General features: G+C 42.5%; 2 pseudogenes; both read right to left on the bottom strand.

Annotated features, from left to right (window-relative positions):
* Nucleotides 1-1,701: 1,701 nt before the first annotated feature.
* On the bottom strand, nt 1,702-5,781 carry LOC129116995 (extracellular calcium-sensing receptor-like; annotated as a pseudogene).
* A 1,661-nt stretch (nt 5,782-7,442) lies between these two features.
* Nucleotides 7,443-15,572, bottom strand: LOC129116994 (uncharacterized; annotated as a pseudogene).
* Between the last annotated feature and the right edge of the window lie 6,194 nt (nt 15,573-21,766).

Below are 21,766 nucleotides of genomic sequence, written 5' to 3'. Positions count from 1 at the left end.
GGCCCCGGGGTAGACGCAGAACACGCTGGAGAGATTATATATCTCGTCTGGCCTGGGAACGCCTCAGGGTTTCCCAGGAGGAGCTGGAAAGTGTTGCTGGGGAGAAAGACGTCTGGAGGACCCTCCTTAGCTTGCTGCCCCCGCGACCCGGCCCCGGATAAGCGGAAGGAAATGGATGGATTATATTCTGACCAAAAAGAAACTGTAGGTTTAATCCTGAGCTTATTGTACCTACCCTAAATTCCTGACAAAGACATACTCTTACTCTACCCAAAATAGCAGATAAACAGAACAAACAAAAATATCATAAAGGACCACAACATTATGAATCAGGAGCAAATAAAAATAAGATTTTAATTGTCAGTCCATGTTGGTCAAAATGAAAAAAAAAGAAACACAAATACATTTTTGTTTTTACGTCATGGGTTTGTAGTTCGAAATTTACTGACTCGTGTAGGTTAGTAAATTGCTTATTCAGCCTGTGTTTACCAGAGATAGTTTATTACGTGTAATTCTGTGGAAATGTAATTTGAGCGAAATCCATCTGAAAACTTTGCTCTTTATACTCACTGTGTCTGCCCCATGGCCACTCTAATTAATTAATTGAAAATTAAATAGAAGAGTAGTTAGACACCCTCTCCCCATTTAAGAGTAGGCTTCAGACTTTCTTCTTTGATTACGCTTATACAGTAGTTGGGTCTTGCTCAGGCTTCCCTTGGACTAGCCCCTTGTTGCTATAGGCCTTGAATGCTTGGGGACTCTCTCTGATACACTGGCGGTTCTCTCCTCCTCTGCCTCTACATCTGTATGTGTTCATGTCCAAATAATGCATGTTGCTTACTTGGCAACTGGGTCAAAGGACAGGATGCCATATGTTGCATAGATTGGAAAGCCCCCTTAGACAAATTTGTGTTTTGTGATATTAGGCTATATAAATAAGATTTAGTTGAACTGACCCTCTTTCATCAAACATATAAAATCCCCTTCTTGGATACTTGCTCTCTCTCATTGAAAACAACCCTAGGATGCAGTCAGGAATAGTTCTTTCTTTTTCTCCAGACAGTATTTGTAGGGTTTTAAAGTCTACTAGGTCGAAACATTTTAAAAGCTACATCAACTATTGTGATGACAGCCACAGTTATTTAAGATAGTTTTACTTATTTTAATTATATGCCAAAACATACAACATTGGCCCACTGTGAAAAGTAATAAATCTATTTATTTATATTATTTACTTTCAATGATTGTATGTATAGCATTTTGAAAATAGTGCAACATGGTACACAAGATAGATAATCTTTCTAGAATAGATTACGTATTAATGTTGTGTAGTAAAAACTGGTAGAGAGAGTTTAATTCAGTTGAGGTACGGTATTTATTCAAAACACAGAGAAAGAGAACAACCAACAACATTAATGCAAAATAAATCAATAACATTTGTAGAGAGAATTTAATTGATGATAGATGTTTTCATTTATGATGATGTCTATGAACAGTATAAACAATACTTTGTTACCAATGAAAGCCATAATTAAGTGTAGCTGCAAGAAGTTTGCTAATTTCATACAAGCAGATTAACTAGTAGCATTATTTAAATTAAAGGAACTGATATAACGCATTCACATGAACAATTGCATTATACCGGGGCTACTGTCTCCACCATACTAAGAGAGTTATACTATAGATTTACACTATATAAAACTACCTTGCCATCAAGTGTTTCTTTGTGTTTTTCTCAGGCCTCAAGAGAATTATGAAACATTTGGGTGCAAAAATGCAGAGCAGTAAACCATAGCTAGAAGCCAGGATTGCAAAATCTCCACAGCAACAACATACTTTCCAGAAGAGCTAATGTAAGCAGGGACAAAGGCCACCCAGACAGCACAGAATATCAGCATGCTGAAGGTGATCAGTTTGGCCTCGTTAAAGTTGTCAGGGAGTTTCCGAGCAAGAAAGGCCAGGAGGAGACAGGTGCAGGCCAGCAGACCAATGTAACCCAGAACCAGAGAGAAGCCGATCACAGAGTCCATGGCACACTCCAATGTGACCTTTGACCCTTGGAAACCCAGATCACGTTGAGGCACAGGGGGGCTGAGGGACAGCCATGTCACACAGATGATGATCTGTATGAAAAGCAAACATGTCTGTGTTATCATTTTTATATCAAGTGAAGAATTGATCTCATCATTGAATCAATAAAACTATATTCAAACCTGTATAGATGTAAAGAGGCAGACACTTCCTCTGTTGGCCTGGACCAAACCATTTCATCAAGGATCCAGCACCAGGCCGAGCTGAGCGGAAAGCTACCAGAACTACTACGGTTTTGACCAGCAGGCAAGAAACACAAAGTACAAAGCTGATCCCAAAAGCTGCCTGTTGGAACCGACAAGACCAGACTGATGGACGACCAATGAACACCAGTGAGCACAGGAAGCACAGCTTCAGAGACAGGAGGAGCAGGGAAGCTCAGTTCTGAATTATTTGCCCGCACCTTGAGGGGAATTAGATTTACAGACAAAGACGTGGCCATTTAAACAATACAATACTGTTTCAAAGGGGAAAAAAATAAATTATAAAGAATTTAAATGCATTCAATAAACTCTGTTATATTTCTCTAGGTCCTTACCACTGGTGTTTGACGGTAGTAGAGAAACATCACGAACACAGCTGTTGTCACCGCGGCACCAGACACAGCTGCTGTAGTCAGGGTGATGCCCAAAGTTTCATTAAAGGAAAGGAAGTCCAGCTGGCGAGGATGCAGGTAGTTCCCTTAGCATTGGACCAAAACTCAGATGGACAACGCCACAGTGTAAAGAATCTGGGATAGGAAAACAGAGGAAGTAAGGAAAATAATACACAAATAGCTAAATTAAGGATATCTTAAGCAGTAATTTCCTCACTAGTTTGATTGCTAATCTCCCTTCAGCACATGGGATACAGTCAAAGCAGCAGAGCGGTTCTCCTTTCCTATTGGCCTTTCTGGTACCTGGGGGACAGCTCTCTGCACACTGAAACAGGCACCTAAACAACAAGTAAAACCATATTATCAATACATAATGTCTTGTGACTCACATTTTGGATAGTAGCCTGAATCAATATTGCTCTTTTTTAACCACCTGATTGGATCCTGTGCTCCACTGAATGGCTGATTCATTAAGGTGGGAGGTCAGACCCGTCCACACGACCGATCAAAACAAGTTTGAGTGACCCATCAGGGGTGTTCTGCCAGTTGACAAGGTCGTACTTTGCTGGAATGTCGGCACCTTGGAAATAAAACATTTCCCTTGTGGTGTGGTGATGTTCACTTTGTTCAAGTGCTGCAACAGCTGAAAGTAAAAATGTTGAAGAGACTGTATTCTGTTTACAAAAAAATGCAGTCAATATTTAGTAATTTAACATTTTAAGCACTATGACCCTTGTGGATGAGATGATTCAGGGACAATAGTGTTTACCTCTATGGGTTTGATGTGTTTTGGAGAAGAGCAGGTGGAGCTGTTGTATCCAGGTGAGCTTTCTTTATCAGGGCAGGACAGGAGGCTGTGAAGGGCATTGGCTGCAGCATAAACAGCAAGGTAGACATTATATGCCACCCTCAGCTGGGAAATATCAGTGAAGTGATTCTGCACTCCTCCAGGGACTCTGTTCCTCTGCAGAGTGGCAGAGAAGCTTTCTGAGAGGACCCCTCAGCAGGAGAGAGCGATGTCTCGTGTGATTGTGTAGCTCCAAGCCTGCATCCAAACTCCTTTTCCCAGAATTCTCGTAAGAATTCATCATCAGGACGACGCATGGGGTGCAAACTTCTGAGATAATTTTCAAATCCGGGTATTGTTGAACTTCGAATGGCCACACCCAGAACACCACTTGCCACTTTAGAGATGTCAAGATCTTTAAGAATATCATCACTGGTGCTCCAAGCCTCACTGGCCAGAAACTGTCTGTCAGTCACCTACAGTAAGAGGAAACTGAAATAATTTACAACAAGAAAAGTAGTTGACATTTTGTTTTTACAAAGTGACTTTCTTTAGTGATGGAAACCTTAGTCTTTTCAACTTTTCAAGGCAGTTGCTCACATTTATCTTGGCCAGTTCCAGAAACACTTCCTTAATCTCTGTATACCAGCAAAAGACCAGAATCACCCTGGCAGTCGAAGCTTGAATTGTGAGGGCTACACGACTGGCATCACTCACAATAGTTTCTTGAAGAACAGTCTCTATGAATTCCAAACATATCCCTTTCCCTGGGTCTCTTCCTGAAAGGCCTGGAGATTAAACCAACAAATATTTTTTATACATATATTGTTATTTACTAAATATGAAGGAAATCAATGAGCTGCTTTTTTAAGGCGATTTACTGTAAAATAACAGACACACACCTGTATTGCGAGGTTACCATAATCCTTGTTTTCAATCACAGCTCCCATCCAAGTCCAGCGGAAGCGAATGGCCAGTCGTGCCATGGCTCGGGCTTGGTAAATATCACTGGGGATTGTTCTGAAGACATTAGGAAAGTTAAGCCTGTCGCTCAGACAAGGGCAGCTTGCCAGGTAGCTGATCTGGAAAAAAGATGCGGAAATATTATTTTGATACTGCTTTTACAGCAATAACACCATTTCTTTAATAACAATGTTTTCAAATAATATCAGCCTCTTGATGTATGAAAAAAAGGATTTCATCTCCTAAGGTAATGCAACTCACAAGCGGCACAGAGAGAGGCCCCAGGACCCTGGACAGAACTATGGTTGTTGTTGACGAGGCAGGACCAATGAGCAAAGGAACAGGCTGACCCACTGCTGATAGCATTAGACATATGGTTACATGATGTTAACCTTTTTATACTGTAATCATATGAGTAGTTGTTGTTTTTTTTAGGTGCACTTCACACTTAATTTGATCAAGTCATACCTGCTGTCTCTCCAGGTTGTTCATAAGCTGCAGAACCAGGCGTAGAGGGTGTTAAGGGGTAGTTGCAGCTGTGTGCGTCTCCTCCCACCAGTGACAGTGCAGCTTGCTGAGCCCAGTAAGAGCTTAAACAGCTATCAAGAATACGGTAGCCAAGCTTCAATCCCGGTAGCAGGGTGCTGTTTCGATTGATTTCCTCCACCGCAAACGTCATAGTATATGCATTTTTTAATGACTCTAGATCCAAACTGAGACCAGAGGAGATTAAATGAAATTAATGAAATAAACAACAATATCACTGAAAGAAATATTCACCATGGATCTGTATCTAAATGTAATTTAGACCAACATAAACGTATTACAGCAACATGTCTTGAAATCACTATATTTCTATATTATACTTAAATTTGCTTATCTTAGATATATGCCACTTTAACTACTTTGTTATTAACTGACCAATCATTAACACAATGCATATTATAAACATTACATAACTTTATACCTCAACATTTTGAAGAATATTTTCATCTGTATTTTAACAGAAACACACAAGCATGACAAAATACATCTATAAATACAGACAATGTGCTGAACAACATAATAATAACAATACATTTTGTGTTTACCCTGTGCAAGGTTCATAATGAGGCATCTTGGTGAATCCCTGCTCTACAGTTGAACGTGGGTAATAAAAATTAAAAAGTCCACCAATAATCACATCTCCATCCTGGGAGAGGCTCTTGTTGATCGGCTCTCCCAACCGAGAGCACAATATCGCCTGAACCACCTGAAGCCCTGTCTGTCTGTCCACTACACTGAGAAGCAGCAGGGAGAGAGCTGAGGGGGACCACGGAGTGAAGAACCAGGGCAACCAAGACATGGAGGCAGCTGTTCGGAACATTTAACACATATAAGTTATCTGAATGTCAGAATATGCATCAATACATTTAATCTTTGTAAAACAACAGTCACATCAAACCGGCGTCATCAGTCCTGACAACAGAGTGAATTAAATTCAGAAAAAAATGCTACCTCATAGACAACGTTCAACAGCTCTTGTTACCAAAAGACAAATCCTATTCAATTTCACATCTAAATCTAACATCGTAGCCTCATGTCAAAAACAGAGAACATAATGAACAGAAACGCTTGGTTGAAAAGCTCCTATCACAAGGTAAATAGCTAACTCTGACTATGACCTGAACTTAACGACCCCCCTACTCTGCACAAATGAAGTGTTGATGTGAATATTTATAATAGATGCAAAAGCCTTTTGCACGGAAGTAAAACTGATGACACACAAGCCAAATTACTCCTCTCTAGAGTGATGGTGGAAAAACAATCCAGTGCTTGCAACTGATAAGCATGTAAGTTGTGTGTCTGTGTATGCATGTATAGCATTTTTCCTATAGAAAAACTACTGTATGATTTCATTTGAATCAACCCAGGTAACTGAGATACTGTATATACTGTCAAGATGCTGCTTATTTTTTATCTGAATGAGATAAAAAATATGAAACATGAAAGAAAACATCCAAACTATTGGGTCCTTTTCTCTTAGATTTCAAAGGAATATTGTACCCTGATTGATCCATACAACTTAGCAATGTGTGGCAGTCTGTTGGAACCAGTTTGGGAATTGTAGCCCAGAGCAACAGGTGTGCTGTTTGTCAGCTCTATTATACAGTAATTCCATGTGGCATATGGGGAAAGAATAGGCTGTTTGTGACCTACACTGACTTGTTTTTGAGCTTTAGCTTCATCCTTGATAAATTATCTGTCGAATGTTCTATGCAGAATTTTGAGTCAAACAGAAAATAAACATGGAATTTGTTGAAATCAAATATTTCAATGTTTTATTGCATTGGTAGGAAAATGCTCAGAGTTCGCCGATGAGCAACAATACAAAGAAAGTAGGATGGCGTAACACTGTAAAAATAAAAATAAAAAACTGCTGCTTTGCTACTCTCATCTCAGATTTAAAACAATGACAGGAATATTTACACACATCACACATTAAGAAATGCCACTGAAAAGAGAAGGAAGACTTACATTTCATCTTTGAAAATTAACCCCATCTATTTAACGTAGTTGTATGATTATACTACACATTCAAATGATACAAAGAAAGACATTCCCTCTTTGCCTAAGGCCCAATTGTTCTTTTTTTTTGCTTCATAGTCAATGTTTGCAATTTGGAAAGTACATCACAGGGACAAAGGTAACACGTATCTGTACAATCAGTCTAGGAAGCCATTTGGAGGAAAACAAAGTTCCCATGTACATTTTCACATTAAGCAGAATACAGACAATACACTGCCAGACTAGAAAGACCATTCACTTGAATAGTGGACATCTCATACAAGAAAGTCATGCTGTCAGATCCAGCTATGGATTACAGGTGATGTTTCACATACATTCTACAGACTAAATCTTTCTCTAGAAATAGCCCAGAATAAGATTAATTTAACTGTCATGATGGAAACCTAGTGGCCTTTGAATATGGGAAAAAATGGCTAGTATTTATTTTGTTGAACGCAATTATGTACAAGCTCCTTCAGGAAGTCCCGTCTTCCAACTATCCAAGGTAGCCTGCTATGTAAGAACCAGTCGAGTGTCTATTTGCTGGTGGATGTTGTGAGGCTGGTTTATCCTCAATACCACCCCACCAATGCTGGCAGTACTATTGACCACCACACCTGCCCGAGGCTCTAGAGCCTCTTGCAGTCTTTCACTAACACGGCTGTTGATGTGACGCACTCGGATTTGGCTCCGATAAGAAAGGCGTCGGGTAAGAAGTGGAGGGGAATCATCTATATCCCTGGGAACAACAGAAGCTACACTTGTTACCTGTGGTTGTGGCAGTGGGTTTTTTTACTTCCTGACGCAACTGAGGAGGCTGGGGTCCATTTCTGTCAGTCATCCCCCTCTAGACTGACCAGCTTGCGTAGCTGTTCTGTAAGTGGATCACAAGACTGTGATTGGACAGTTACGTCCCCATGGTGCCCATCCTCTTTTGCTTCGTCATATGGGAAGTAATGAAACGGCGACTAATAATGTGGTAGTTGCTTTGGAAGTTGCATACTATGTCTTCAGAGGTCAGGTCTCCCAGGGACTTTGACTTACATGGGCTGAGGAGTCTATGGTACCAGGCTGGGGTTGAGTTGATATAGGGCCTACATTTGAGTGGTGAGAAACGTTTTGGATCCAGGAATGAGTCGGGGTGTATGATTGTGTTTGACTTTGACAGTGTGGCTGGTTGTTTCTAGGGGTTGGAGACACTGAGGAGGGTGTAAAGCAGTCAAAGTCCAAGTGGCTGTACACTGCATCGCAGCCTGAAGAAGGGGAATATAGGCCTCTGTCTCTACCAATGTTTGTAGACACAGCAGATTGGCCAGGGAGGCTTTCAGAAGAGGAGAAACCATTATGGAAGCACCTTACTTGCTCCACCTGATTACACCCTGGCCTATCTTGATGGGACCCGTTTATGATCTGGCTGCCACTATAGCTCGTCTGTTTTGTGTAAGAAGTCCTGAAGTCTCTGCTGTTGTTCATGGCATCATAATTGCTCTGAGGAACGGGGTAGCTGTTCTGACGCAGTGGACTAGGGTTGGAAGGTCTAGAATTGACGGGTCTGTGGAAGGAAGAAGCCTGGGAGTTGTTCTGGTGTTGGTGGGGATTGGCCCGCTGATAGGAAGGTTGATTCATTGGAGTGGGACGCTGTGAAAATGCATGTGACGGGTACTGCTGTTGAGGATCACTGTAATACAAAGGCTGTTTTTGTTGGGAGAGGTTGGGAGTGGACTCGTGGTTTTGGTAAATAGCATGCCGTTTGGTTGGACCTATGGGTCCCTCTCATTGTTTGCAATGTTACGGAGATGTCATAACCATCTCCAATGGATCCTAATCGACATTTATCTCCACTTCTGCGAAAGCATTTCCAGCTGAGTCATGGAGAAACTGAAAACAGTTATTGTTTACAGAGGAGCCTGTGTACATTTTAGAAGTACTTTGCTCTGTTCCTGGTACTTATGTTGGTGTTCGGGGATCATACACTTCCTCGTACACACTCTCCTCTGCCTCCTCACTTTCTTTACTCCAAACCCTATTTCTGTTCACATCATCCCAGCAACCACCTTGGCTGGAGAGAACCCCAAGCTACTTAAGGGTGTGCTCTCCCTAGTGTCTGCCTGAACATGGACCGCCTGTTTTCTCAGGTTGTACACTGATACAGGCAGCAGCACCTCCTCATCCAGAATGATGTAGACTTCTTCAAGCTCAGCAGTTTTTAGGCTTAAGAGGAGAGCTGGAGCAGGTGCTCCTGCCTGGGAAATCTTGCGTGGTGAATGGATTTCATGATTTATTTTTTCAGCTACTCTCCGGGGACTTAAGTGGTTCTTCTTAGTAGATGCAGTGATGGTCTTCAGAGGTGACCTTAAATCTTGCAGTGTGGTAGGGGTGGTAGGCCTGTAGTTTGAATGACGGAAAGGGGTATGATCATGAGATAATGTGTGTGTATCATTTTGTTCAACAGTGCTTGTCTTGCACAATCAATGTGCAAGACAAGTCAATGCAAAATGCTTATTTAAGACACTCCAAGCGTTTTATCAAAAAGAAAGTAGCACTTAAACAAACTTGAACAAAACAGCACAACTGTTTCTAAAGTCAACAGTGACCCTGATATTAATGCATCAGATTGCTGTGGCTTGGTTAGTGTTAGCATCATGAATCTACAAATTCCTTAGGTTATTAAACTTAAATGGACGTAATTTGGGTGTATTTGCATAATTCCAAAATATTTAATTACTTGACTGGGATGATGAAAGGAAAATACCCACCAAGAAGAAAAGAAGTGAGACATGCTACTCAGAAACACATTATCAACCAAGGTGCACTTTACAGATTACAGTTTAAAATTTAAGGAAAAGCTATGTCAAGCACTAAACTTAATTCACAGCAAATTGCTGGAAATTGTTATGAGGCTGGTAAATCTGGCAACAGTCCGTTGACCAATAAAGTCTCTTCCTGCATTGGGTCATGGTCCCAGACAAGAAAGCACCAAAACCATGGTCAGCCATGTGAAGTGTAAAAGACAGGTCTCTCCCATACTGGATTAAAAGTGAGAAAACACACATAGCTTTGTTATATTATAATTAGGATGTATTTTATCAGTGATCTCATCCAAACACATATAGAGTATCAACATAAAAACTAAGAAAGATGAAGATAGAGGTAGTGATGTGTAAAATTATGTATTTCATGGATCATGCACACTAATCTTATAATACTGTTGAGCTCCTAGGGCTGGATAACCTTTCCCAGAGGAGGCTTCACCCCTCCCCTGCCGGGTTCCCTCATCTGTGGGGATATGTTAGGGGTGACAACAGCAGACCCCTTCGTTCTGCTTCCTTTATGCCTCTAATTAAACAATCTGAATTCTGATCCAGTGCTCCACAACCCAAAGTCAAATGAAACATCTGTAGTTATGGCATTGCATCAGCTTTGTTTTTTTAGGAATGAAGGCACTAATTTGTAGATGTTTGCAATGACTATATTTTTAATAGGCTATGTTCTATTGCATGTAAAGTGTAATGTACTGTTAAAATATTATGTACCACTTTTCACATGTAAAAAGTGTTGCTGACCCATTTATTAAATACCTAGTTAGGTCATTGGTCAATTATCAAAGCCCTAGATTAGATTGAACGGTGTCATTTCCATCTATATTGTAAAACTGCCAACAGGACCTTAGGCTATAATCTATGCTTTATGGATAAAAGGTCTGCAATATAGTTTTTTCCCTTCCTTAAATGTGATCAATAAAAGGTTTCAAAAACAGGCCCTTTTCACAGAAGACATTTTGACTTGTCAATCGTCGGAAAAGCTCAAGTGTCAGTAATGGCATTAACAATGACTCAGCTGTGGTTCATCACCACAAGCAACTCCTTTCAGATTGTCATATAGTTTTCAGATTGGCATTTGATGCATTGTTTTTATATAATATATAATATCCATTATAACTGCTTTAAGACATTTTCAAGATGATATGTGATGATATGCTAAAACATTCTTCAGTGGTTCAGTGAGTGCACAATGTTGTGATGTTGTTCAAGTCTGTGTGTGTCTAACCGTTGTCATCAACAACTTGTGTCAGTTCCTTGCAGCAATCAACTGGCAGGCCGATGATCTCCACTTCAACGAATGGATCAATAATCGACAAAGAATGTGTGTGAAAGAGAAATGGGATATATTCAGATTTGGTTGTTTTTCTTTGTGAAAGGGGAGAGAAAAAAATTATTCTGACATGTTGAATTCTGGTTTGGGTCCCTTCCATGTGTGACTCACTGGTTATTTATGAAGGCGTATTTATTGATGGTCCTTATGACAGACTTGAACGGTATCTTGGAGGTCAAAGTGTAGCCGTGTTGCACCATCGGCTCTCCATCAGGACCATCCCAACAGTCCACTGCAGGGAAAATAAAACACTGCATCATGTTACTGTTCTCAGCTTCCAGTCTCTTCTCACTGTTCAGCTTTGAATATTGGAAAGACAGTCTATTTCAATTGTACTTGACGTCTCAGCTTTTTCTTATTCTCCTTACAAACACTGGCGTAAAATTATTCTGTGAAACAAAAAATCTTCCATAAACAACAGTAGCAGTGTTTGTTTTATTCAACTTTTAGCATATCCCATTTGAGGGTGGAACTGAGTTTGTTGCAATTATAAACCAGCTTGTCCAATTAAAATTGGACTTTTTCACAGCAGCCATTTTTAAATGCCATATTAGGAAAAGCACAACAATGACAATTACTCTGTTGTATGGAAGTGATGACAGTAATGCATGATACCATGACACCAGGAACAGAAACAGCTAAATAGAATACAGCCAAGCCTATTTTATTATTTTAACCTGTGCTTTTCCTCCTGTGATACAGTGGGTACGGAAAGTATTCAGACCCCTTTAAATTTTTCACTCTTTGTTTCATTGCAGCCATTTGCTAAAATCGAAAAAGTTCATTTTTTTTTTCGCATTAATGTACACTCAGCAACCCATCTTGACAGAAAAAAACAGAAATGTAGAAATTTTTGCAAATTTATTAAAAAAGAAAAACTGAAATATCACATGGTCATAAGTATTCAGACCCTTTGCTGTGACACTCATATTTAACTCACATGCTGTCCATTTCTTCTGATCCTCCTTGAGATGGTTCTACTCCTTCATTGGAGTCCAGCTGTGTTTAATTAAACTGATTGGACTTGATTAGGAAAGGCACACACCTGTCTATATAAGACCTTACAGCTCACAGTGCATGTCAGAACAAATGAGAATCATGAGGTCGAAGGAACTGCCCAAGGAGCTCAGAGACAGAATTGTGGCAAGGCACAGATCTGGCCAAGGTTACAAAAGAATTTCTGCAGCACTCAAGGTTCCTAAGAGCACAGTGGCCTCCATAATCCTTAAATGGAAGAAGTATGGGATGACCAGAGCTCTTCCTAGACCTGGCCGTCCAGCCAAACTGAGCAATCGTGGGAGAAGAGCCTTGGTGAGAGAGGTAAAGAAGAACCCAAAGATCACTGTGGCTGAGCTCCAGAGATGCAGTAGGGAGATGGGAGAAAGTTCCACAAAGTCAACTATCACTGCAGCCCTCCACCAGTCGGGGCTTTATGGCAGAGTGGCCCGACGGAAGCCTCTCCTCAGTGCAAGACATATGAAAGCCCGCATAGAGTTTGCCAAAAAACACATGGAGGACTCCCAAACTATGTGAAATAAGATTCTCTGGTCTGATGAGACCAAGATTGAACTTTTTGGCATTAATTCTAAGCGGTATGTGTGAGAAAACCAGGCACTGCTCATCACCTGCCCAATACAATCCCAACAGTGAAACATGGTGGTGGCAGCATCATGCTATGGGGGTGTTTTTTCAGCTGCAGGGACAGGACGACTGGTTGCAATTGAAGGAAAGATTGTCATGACCATGGCCATGTCTCTGTTTATTCCTTGTGTTTCATGTGTTTTCCCTTGTTTGGTTATCTCTGTGTGTGTGTCTCTGAGGTGGGTGTGTCACCCCTCCCACTCTCTCACCACACTCTTCCCTCACTCACCTAATCACCTCATCAGCACAAGCATACTCACCTGCTCCAAGCCACACACCTGCCTTCTATCTACTCATCAACTCTGCAGTATTTAAACACCAGTCTCACACACACTCACTGCCAGATCGTACTCTGCATTATGCCAGACCTTCCAGCGTTATCCCCCGGACTGATTTCCCGTTGCCGACCCTGCCTGCCTGCCTGTCTGGACTTACCTGCCTTGCCTGTGCCCCGGTCAACGACTCAGCCTTCTGTCCCCGACCCTGAGTTTAACCTCCGCTTCCTCTGATTTCTGTCTGCCTGATCCCCTGCCTGTTTCCCTCTGTGAGTCTTATCCTGCCTGTCTGTATGCTGAGTTCTCTGCTTTAAATAAAGCTACAGAACTGTATCCGTCTCCTGGTCGTTCTGCTTTTTGGGTCCACACCACATTCCGTAACAAAGATGAATGCGGCCAAGTACAGAGATATAAGATAAGAAAACCTCCTCCAGAGTGCTCAGGGCCTCAGACTGGGCCGAAGGTTCACCTTCCAACAAGACAATGACCTGAAGCACACAGCTAAAATAACAAAGGAGTGGCTTCGGAACAAGTCTGTGACCATTCTTGACTGGCCCAGCCAGAGCCCTGACCTAAACCCAATTGAGCATCTCTGGAGAGACCTGAAAATGGCTGTCCACCAACGTTCACCATCCAACCTGACAGAGGATCTGCAAGGAAGAATGGCAGAGGATCCCCAAATCCAAGTGTGGGAAACTTGTTGCATCATTCCCAAGAAGACTCACGGCTGTACTAGCTCAAAAGGGTGCTTCTACTCAATACTGAGTAAAGGGTCACTCTTACAATCCCTTCAGTCACCCCTGTCAGTGTGCAGTGAGAGCTGTCCTCCAGGTACCCGCATGGCCAGAAAAAGGGGCAGCCTTTTTGCTGTTTCAACTGTGTACCATGTTCTGAGGGAAAGTTCAGCAATGACACAGGCTGGTATTATTATAAAACCATATGTTAAATTATTGAATATGAATTTGTTTTTCTGAATCTTGCACTTATTGGTGCCCAGGTGATGCACACCCAACGTAAGTGTCAGTGTCCATGATGCTCTGTTTCCGTGTTTTCATATAGACTCCATGGAGTGCACCAGCTGTCCTGAGGATTTCTGGTCCAGCCCTCAGCGTGACCATTGTGTTCTTAAGAAAACAGAGTTTCTCTCCTACCATGAGCCTCTGGGTATCTGCCTGACAACCACCTCATTGTTGGGCACATTTATCTGTGCTGTTGTCCTGGGGATCTTCACCTATCATCGCAGTACACCCATGGTACGCGCCAACAATTCAGAACTAAGTTTCTTGCTCTTGGTTTCACTTAAATCATGTTTCCTTTGTTCACTACTGTTTATCGGCCATCCCAGGCTGTGGACATGCCAACTGAGACATACAGCATTCGGGATCAGCTTTGTACTTTGTGTCTCATGTATCCTGGTGAAAACAATGGTGGTTCTGGCTGTGTTCAAGTCCTCCAAGCCAGGAGGTGGAGCCAGTCTGAAGTGGTTTGGTGCTGTGCAGCAGAGAGAGACAGTCATGGTTCTTACTTCTATTCAGGCAGCAATCTGCACTGCTTGGATTGTGTCTGTTAATTACCAAAAAGCTACTGTATCAGAGCATCCCAATTATCATAAAAAGACTCAGAGTTAATTGCCAAAAACAAGACAGTAATGATAAGCTTTATGAGTGTGCAGTCGAAAGGTCCACCGCTTTGGTTCAGAGTGTTTTAATTTAGTTCTCAAGCTACAATTGGGCAAAACAGTTACAATAGGCTATCCAAAAGTCAGCTTCCTGTATAAAATCCAAAAACAGCATTTCTGGCAAAGGTCAAAAATCTTCAGGCAGACAACTTCAAGATTAACGGATGCTCAAGTATTAACTGGCACGATCTGGCATCACTTTCAGCATGCTGATCTTTGTGCTGGTGGGTGGCTTTACCCACAAACCAATCAAAAACAAAAACACAAAATGTTCAAACAAAGACAGGGTGCAACATGATAAAGTGTAAACAAAAAGCACATGTTGCTGGAAAACAAAAACTCAACCAGCACGGTGAAACAGTACCTCTCTTCTTACGGACGCCTCTCCTGCCTTAACTGGGGAATGGGATGAGTCTTTAGAAAGTCTCCAACAAGGGCACGGTCCAAAATGTACCCCAGATGGAACCCAGCATCTCTCCGTACATAACCCTCCCAGTCCACTAAGAACTGGAGGCCACGACCCCGACGCATTTAACGTCCAGGAGTTGATGAACTGTGAAAGTCTCTGAGCCATCAATGACCCGTGGTGGAGGAGGTGGTGGTTTGGGAACAGGGCAGAGCTGGTTGCAGATGAAGGGCTTTACCCTGACATGTGGAAGGTGGGGTGATGCGGCGGAGGGTGGGGGGAGTTTGAGTGGACAGCAGCAGAGCCACGACTTTCAAAATGGGGAAAGGGCCGATGAAGCGGGAGTTGTGCTCTCCGGGACTCCACCTTGAGTGGAATGTCCCGGGCTGACAGCCAGACACGCTGACCCACGCGCATAGGGGGGCCTTGAGCCGCATGGCGGTCAGCTTGGCGCTTCATCCTGGTTGAGGCACGCAGCAGCGCTGTCCGTGTCCTCCTCCAGGTCTGATGGCAACGGCGGATCAAGGCCTGGGCAGATGGCACGCCGACCTCCACCTCCTGGGCAGGAAAAGGGGGGCTGGTAGCTGAGACAGCACTCAAAAGGGGAGTCCTGTGGGAGGCAGACGGGAGGAGTTAATGGAGTACTCAATACAGGGTAGATGGAGGTTCCAGGAGGTTATTCCTCAGACGCCATGCACCGCAAAGTTGTCTCGAGCTGTTGGTTTGCCCTCTCCGTCTGGCCATTGCTCTGAGGGTGGAAGCCTGAGGACAAACTGACAGAAGCACCAATGAGAGCACAGAAGGCCTTCCAGAAATGGGATGTAAACTGGGGGCCACGGTCAGAGACGACATCCACAGGCTTTTGTTCCTGCTTATATAAACTCTCCAGGCAAATCTAGAACTCATCATTAAAAAGGAACATAATCCTGGATTAAACCACCTTCATTTTCTAAATGGCTCTCCTGCCACGTGATGAACTACAGAGGAAAAAAGAGAGTTGAAATAAAAGGATTTTTTTGAAGACAAAGCCGCAATCAGTTTCTAAAAATGACAACTATGCTACGGCAAAATATCATTCAGATTCTTTTTACTTTTTGTGTTTTTGTATTCACTGTTCTAAGCCGGCATGAAAAATAAGATCTGGTTTCGAGTGCCATAATTGTAATTAAACATGCTAGCTGAAACATTTACATCAGTAGTTTATGCCAGAGGTCAAAGTTTGGTTATTATTGGTTTTCCAATATGAATCAAAACATGTATTCTCATTGGACCGACTTCACAAGGGTTTGATTCCGGCAGTAATTTTATGAAAAAGAAAATGAAATTTATGAAATGCTTTCTTTTTTTTTCTAAAATGCCACCTAAATAAGATGCATTCTTGTCTTTCAGGTATATACGTATCATCCGTACAGGTTTCATGCCTGTAATCATAGAAGTGCAATTACCAAATCCATAACATTGCAAATTGAACAGACTAATGTGGAAGTACATCTCTCCCACATTTTTCTGCAGAACTGATTATATCAAAGACCTGCCAAGTCACCTCGGGTGCCAGCCAGATACATCACCCTCCATCGAACAGACACAGTGCAAGGGAGGATGAATTATTTTACAAATAATATCTTGGTATGCTGCTACCATCTAGTGGACATACACATCCACATACATATCCATGGAGAAATCCAATTGTTGAGTTTAATTTGGTTTGCTTGTCACACACAAATTTGGGATTATACCCAGTGTAAAGTAGCTCTTCTCATACTGTATATGTATTAAACTGCAAAGCAAACCTCATATTTTACAACTAGGCAAGTTGACGTTTTACTGGAAGGTGCATTTACATATAAAAAATCAATTGACATTTAAACAAACAAAAAAATGCACAATATATTATGGCTGTTGTGCAAATTTCAGTAATAAATGGTAAACTCCTCAATACCAAATCAATCTCAAATGAAATTAATATTAAGCCCTGCCCTTACTTTTGCGTATGTCCTGATGGGTGGTGTGCAAGATTAAACAATCCTGCAAGTGAATAAAAGACAAGCACATTAACCATAAGCCAAACAGGGCATGTTTAAGGTCAACCAAATGTTTTGAAAAAATGACATGGCAGGCAGTTAAATGAAACAGTTCAATCAACTACAGTTGAACAACGACAATTTGTAGAAAGTGTACAGTAGAGTTTTGTTTACATTACAAAAGGATCTTACCACTGGTGTTTGACAGTAGCAAAGAAACACCACAAACACAGCTGTTGTCACCGCGGCACCAGACACAGCACTGTAGTCAGGGTGATGCCCAACGTTTCACAAGTCCAGCTGGCGAGGGATGCAGGCAGTTCGCTTAGCATTAGACCAAAACTCAGATGGACAATGCTCACAGTGAAGGGAGTCTCCCCCCCCAATGGTACAATTATTTCCAACCGTCTTTGCACAGTCCAGCTTTATGGCAAAATCAAATTTGCAGGGATGCAGGTACAGTATGGCATTAAAATTAGGCAGTAAAGGACTAGCATGGTTTTCATGACAGTTTGGGAAGCAAAACTCAGATGGACAATCTCAGAGGACTCATCACAATTAATTCAAGGCGGTTAAGTGAAGGTGTTGTCAAATTACAAACAGAGGGGGAAAAACGAGGATGTGTCCATTTTAGTTCTTTTTCATGGTGTTGCAGATTATAGCTAACAGATTACCATCATTCTTTTAACAAGAGACACATTTTTATACTATAGTTCCTGCATGCAATTCCACCTTTGGAACAAATAAAATAATAATAATGCTCAATCACGTGACTGATTTAACTTACATGAAAAAAAGTTTAAAAGAAGAAGAAAGAAGAAGAAAAAGGTTGCAATATAGTCATTCTATTTCATTAAAGCCTTCTGCCTCTGCACTCTCGTGGCATAATCGAACTGGGGGAAATTGGATTTGACATAAACTTTGGGGAAATGATAACATTAACATACTCCTTCTATCCAACTCCAAATTATATAAAGTGCTGTGTAGAAACTACCTTCTTTGCTAACATATTACTGTACACTACCATCCAGGTTTTCTTGACATTAATTATTCAACATGAAAGTGGAATCTTCTTCCCTGTGGTTAGGGGATATAACTACTATATGCAGAGATTATATTCATATAATGCATGAGTATTTCATGGCATCTAATTAAAATGAAATGATATGAAGTTTTCATTTTAAAACTGACACATGAACAAGCCTGTTCATGAGAAAAAAGGTAGCCCTTTTTAGGCTCCATTTGCACTGACAATGATGAGGTAAAAGCCACACTCAACTCTCCCTGATCAGCATTACACACATGTGATGAGAGGCAAACAACTCTTTCACACACCCATCTGCCTCCCTGATGGGAATAGGTGTGGGATGAGTGCTTAGCATGTGACTAGTGGACGCTTTGTACCCACACTAGTCCCATTAAACAAGCATAAGTGGGAAGTGCACCTACTACTTGAAAACTATTATTAAAAAAATAATAATTTAGCTCTAAAGGAAATTTGTCAAGTATACTAAAAACCCAGGTGATGAGGGGTATTTTGGTCTTGGGGACAATAAATATTTATACTGTCGCTAGGGATTCTTCATATTTGAGATTGTAGGATTGAACGTTTTTGAGAATCTGTCAGGATTCAAATTCAGTCTGTCAATCTGCAGCCATGAATTATGTCAGTTTTAAATGGCATCTACAGGCTGGTATCAGACAGCAGTGACAAGAATACACAACTGACATGCTGTTTCATTGCCAGATGCCTAAGCAACAGTGGCACATCTTCAGTGAGCAGTGACATATGCAAGAAATGTATACATTAGGTCAGGCCACTGAAACAGCAGTAGGACACTGTCTGAACAAATTCCAAGTGGCTCTGGTGACTGATATATTAGCAAAGAAGATGAAACATGTGGATTAATGTTGTCAGCTGTGTATTTGATGGGCAAAATGATAAGACCAATCAAAAGAGCACTCCTTAGGATTTCGTAGCTATCGTTGGCTGAACACTTTTTAAGAATGTATTTGGGAGGAAAATATTTTTGTACAATGTATTTGTTGCTTCGTTGAACATAAAATTGAAATGTTATATTGTGTAATCTTAAAATTCCCTGTCTCTCATACACCAAACTTTCTCCACATTTCCTTTTCTGTGATGGTGGACGCTTAATGTATATAATGCCAAGATACAAATTGTTAATTACTGTATTTGATGCATAGTAAAGCTACTGTATATAGAGCATACAATTCAATTATCAGTAGAGAAAGAGAATGATGTTGCACAGCTGCAGAGTTAATTGCAGATGTTCATGAAAACAAGGAAGAAACCTTGTTGAGTAATGAGGAAATAAGCATTAGAGCATAATTGGATGGTATGATTGTTAGGGATTCATTAGAAAAGGACCCACTAGCAGACACACAGCTCTTGGTTCAGAGTATATTTAATTTAGTTCTCAAGCAACAATCCTAAGGGCAAAAACAGTCTCGTAGTCAATAGGCAGGCAGAGGTCAAAAATCCAAAAAGTCAGAACAGAGTCCAAGGCAAAGGTATCCAAAATCCAAACAGGGCAGGTCTAAATCAGGCAAAGGTCAAAAATCACAGGCAGACAGAATATAACAAGATTAACGGAACGCTGGAAAGGCTCAAGTATTAACTGGCACGATCTGGCAGAGACTCCAAGGCACACCGGACTTAAATACCCACAAACCAATCACCACAAACAGAAATCAGGTGTGCACACAAAATGGCGGGAAAACAAACAAAGACAGGGTGGAGTCAGGGCCACATGACTTATTAAAACAAAAACAGAAAACACATGACAACACCACATGATCAAAGTGTAAACAAAAAGCACATGTTGCTGGAAAAACAAAAACTCAACCAGCACGGTTACTAACAGTACCCCCCCTCTTACGGACGCCTCCTGGCGTCTTAACTGGGGGAATGGGATGAGTCTTTAGAAAGTCTCTAACAAGGGTACGGTCCAAAATGTACCCAGATGGAACCCAGCATCTCTCCTCGTGGCCATAACCCTCCCAGTCCACTAAGAACTGGAGGCCACGACCCCGACGACGAACGTCCAGGAGTTGATGAACTGTGAAAGTCTCTGAGCCATCAATGACCCGTGGTGGAGGAGGTGGCTTGGGAACAGGGCAGAGCTGGTTGCAGATGAAGGGCTTTACCCTGGACATGTGGAAGGTGGGGTGGATGCGGCGGAGGGTGGGGGGGAGTTTGAGTCGGACAGCAGCAGAGCCAATGACTTTCAAAATGGGGAGCCAGTTTCCGGGACTCCACCTTGAGTGGAATGTCCCGGGTTGACAGCCAGACACGCTGACCCACGCGATAGGGGGGGCCTTGGAGCGATGGCGGTCAGCTTGGCGCTTCATCCTGGTTGAGGCACGCAGCAGCGCTGTCCGTGTCCTCCTCCAGGTCTGATGGCAACGGCGGATCAAGGCCTGGGCAGATGGCACGCCGACCTCCACCTCCTGGGCAGGAAAAAGGGGGGGCTGGTAGCTGAGACAGCACTCAAAAGGGGAGAGTCCTGTGGAGGCAGACGGGAGGGAGTTAATGGAGTACTCAACACAGGGTAGATGGAGGCTCCAGGAGGTTGGTCTCTCAGACGCCATGCACCGCAAAGTTGTCTCGAGCTGTTGGTTTGCCCTCTCCGTCTGGCCATTGCTCTGAGGGTGGAAGCCTGAGGACAAACTGACAGAAGCACCAATGAGAGCACAGAAGGCCTTCCAGAAATGGGATGTAAACTGGGGCCACGGTCAGAGACGACATCCACAGGCAAGCCATGGTATTTGAAAACATGTGCTATTACCAGGATGGCAGTCTCCTTGGCCGAGGGGAGTTTAGGCAATGGGATGAGGTGCACGGATTTAGAAAATCGATCAACAATCGTGAGAATGGTTGTGTTACCGTCTGATGGAGGGAGGCCAGTAACAAAATCCAGTGCAATGTGGGACCAGGGCCTCTTGGGTATGGACAGGGGCTGCAGGAGACCAGAGGGAGGTTGTGTGGAGGTCTTACTCCGAGCACAGACAGAGCAGGCAGAGACAAAGGCACGGACAGGCCCTATGGTTGGCCACCAAAACCTCCTGCAAATGAAGGCTTTGGTGCACCTTGCTCCAGGATGGCAGGAAAGCCGGGAGGAATGACCCCACTGCAGGACCTGGGAACGGAGGGACATAGGGACAAACAGGCGGTTAACAGGGCAGTGACTGGGGGCTGCATTGTCCTGTTGGGCGGCGTGCACCAAGGTCTCGATCTCCCACTGAACTGCCCCAACAAAAACGGTGGTCTGGGAGGATGTTCACAGATTCATCAGGGCTATCAGGAGTTGGGAAAATGCGGGAGAGGGCATCTGCTTTGCCGTTCTTTGATCCGGGGCGAAAGGACAGGGTGAAATTAAATCGGGAAAAGTAGAGAGACCAGCGGGGCTTGACGTGAACTCAGGCGTTTGGCAGTACGAATGTACTCAAGGTTTTTGTGGTCAGTCCATACCAGGAACGGCACTTTTGACCCTCAAGCCAGTGCCGCCACTCCTCCAGAGCTAACTTGACAGCCAGCAATTCTCTATTGCCCACATCATAGTTGCGCTCTGGTGGGGAGAGGCGAT

This window comes from Anoplopoma fimbria, unplaced genomic scaffold, assembly GCF_027596085.1.
Source record: "Anoplopoma fimbria isolate UVic2021 breed Golden Eagle Sablefish unplaced genomic scaffold, Afim_UVic_2022 Un_contig_9418_pilon_pilon, whole genome shotgun sequence".
NCBI classification, from domain to species: Eukaryota; Metazoa; Chordata; class Actinopteri; order Perciformes; family Anoplopomatidae; genus Anoplopoma; species Anoplopoma fimbria.
Note: the sequence above shows the minus strand (reverse complement) of the source record. Positions and strands in the feature narration are given on the sequence as shown.